We start from the raw sequence: 2,421 nt of genomic DNA on the forward strand, positions 1-2,421 counted from the left end.
GCCCCCTCTAATGTTCGTTTGAACGCCCTCCAATCCAAGTATCTTGGTATCCACCAGTTGGGAGTTATGTTCGTCCAGGTAGTGTGTAGCCACTGACGTTAAAGTCTTTCCTTTAGCCTTATCCGCTTTAGCCATGGAAATATTTGAGAAGTGTTGCTGTATGCGTTTCCTCAACTCCTGTGTAGTCTGTCCGACATACACCTTACGGCACGGGCATATCAAAGCGTACACCAGGTTCCGAGATTTGAAATTGAAGTAAGCCTTAGTGGAGATCTGTAAAGGCAAAGTGGGCAAGGTAATAACTCTATCACCAACCATATAGGGACAAACATTACAATTCCCACAAGGGAATGTACCCGTGAGTCTGACCCCCCTATTCAACCTCTTGGTTGGCCGCTGAAAATGGCTATGGCTCAAACAGTCCCTCAAATTTTTAGCCCTCCTAGCTATTAGACTCGGTTGAGTAGCAATGTGTGGTTGCAATCTGACCTCACTACGCAAAATACCCCAATATTTGGAGAGGATATTTCTTACATCCGTCCACTGGTTATTATAGGCCGTAATAACCCCCAATGGTTTAACAGATGTCTTAGCACGAGGATGTAAGAGAACCGACCTGTCGCTATCTCTTGCTGCAACAAAAGCGCGAGAGATTACCTTGTGTGGGTATCCACGTTCACGAAAGCGTGTAGTGAGTTCCCGAGAGCATCTGTCGAAGTCATCTTGCTGGCTACAGTTCCTCTTGACTCTGAAAAACTGTCCTCTCGGAATGCCTGTCTTCAAATGTTGAGGATGGAAACTATTGAAGTGGAGGAGACTATTAGTAGCTGTAGGCTTCCGATACAAGGTGGTATTGATTTTTGTCTCCCTCACACTCAGTTTAAGGTCCAGGAATTCAATATCCACTTGGGAGTAATGAGATGTCAATCGGATGTTCCATGGATTTTCATTTAGTGTCTTGACAAATTCCTGACACTCATCCAGGGTGCCTGTCCAGAGGAATAGAACATCATCAATATATCGAAGCCACTTGATAACATATTTGGCATACCCCTCCAGACAGTACACCCTGGTAGCCTCCCACCACCCCAAAAAGAGGTTGGCATAAGCCGGGGCACAGCGAGCCCCCATAGCCGTGCCCCTCACTTGCCTATAGAAGACACGGTCAAAGGTGAAGAAGTTCCTATCCAGGATAAACAGCAGCAGATCCAACAGAAACGAATCGTGTCTCCTATCCCCCGATGAATTCAAGTCCAGAAAATACGCTACAGCTTGTGTCCCCAACTCATGGCTTATACACGTGTAAAGGGACTCCACATCCAGGGTCACCAGCCACGTGTTGGGAGGAACCTCGAAGTCCTGCAGCAATGAAATCAGAGATGTTGAGTCCTTGACATACGATTGTAAATCAAGGACCAGGGGCTGAAGAAAAAAGTCAATGTAGGTGCAGGGACGCTCAAGTAGTCCCCCTATCCCCGACACTATAGGCCTGCCCGGTGGAACCTCCAACGACTTATGGACCTTGGGGAGCATGTAAAAGGTCGGGGTCCTAGGATGTTGGGTGGTCAAAAACTCTCTCTCACGTTTATTAATGATGTTATATGTAAACGCATTATCTAACAGCCGGTTTAATTTAGCTTGAAAAGCACCTGTAGGGTCAGAGGGAAGGACTTGATAACACTCTGTGTTGCGTAATTGACGCATAGCTTCCTGGACATAGAGGTTAACTGGCCAAATGACCAAATTGCCCCCCTTGTCCGCCTCCCGAATAACGAAGTCCCTATTGGACCCCAGCCGTGCTATGATGGCCTGTTCGTCTTTACTGATATTCCTGCTCCTGGTAGGGTCTAGTTTCAATTGATGTACCTCCCTACATACAGCATCAAAGAAACATTGCACAGCCGGGCATAATGCAAACGAGGGGGTGGCCTGAGATGGTAATCGTCCAGTAAACTTACGTCTAGTATGACCTTCCTCCCCTTCGTCCAGCAGATCCAATAAATCCCGCAGTATCTGTCTATCACACGTGGAGAGATCATCCAATGCTGCAGAGCGATGAAACAGAACCTTAAATGTAAGCTGTCTGCAAAACAGGTAAACATCCTTAATAAAGGTGAATTTGTCCAGGCCACTAGTTGGGCAAAAAGATAGCCCCTTCTCCAATACTGTAACCTCAGCCTCCGATAGATTATATGTGGACAAGTTTATGATTTGTAGCTTGCCAGCAGCTGGTGGACACCGTGAATCCATATCTAGTATTGGCGTTTCCTGTATTGCCGTGTCTCTCGCTGGTTCCTGGGCGACCATGCCTTGTAATTCTTGGTTCGTTTTCTCTGTGCCGTGTCTCTTCCTGCGGCCCCTCCTGTGGCGCTTTCGACGTCGCTCGGGCCCGAGGATAAAAAATCATCGCTAGATTGTATA

General features: G+C 47.1%; 1 long non-coding RNA gene across 1 annotated transcript; it reads right to left on the reverse strand.

The window, feature by feature from the left end:
* Positions 1-397: 397 nt before the first annotated feature.
* Positions 398-2,094, reverse strand: LOC143773327 (uncharacterized). The gene is made up of 3 exons (XR_013215148.1): positions 1,959-2,094; positions 1,151-1,359; positions 398-989 (listed from the first exon to the last, which is right to left on the reverse strand). It is a non-coding gene; the product is annotated as an uncharacterized LOC143773327 (long non-coding RNA).
* Positions 2,095-2,421: the final 327 nt, after the last annotated feature.

Source organism: Ranitomeya variabilis, chromosome 5 (genome assembly GCF_051348905.1).
Source record: "Ranitomeya variabilis isolate aRanVar5 chromosome 5, aRanVar5.hap1, whole genome shotgun sequence".
NCBI classification, from domain to species: Eukaryota; Metazoa; Chordata; class Amphibia; order Anura; family Dendrobatidae; genus Ranitomeya; species Ranitomeya variabilis.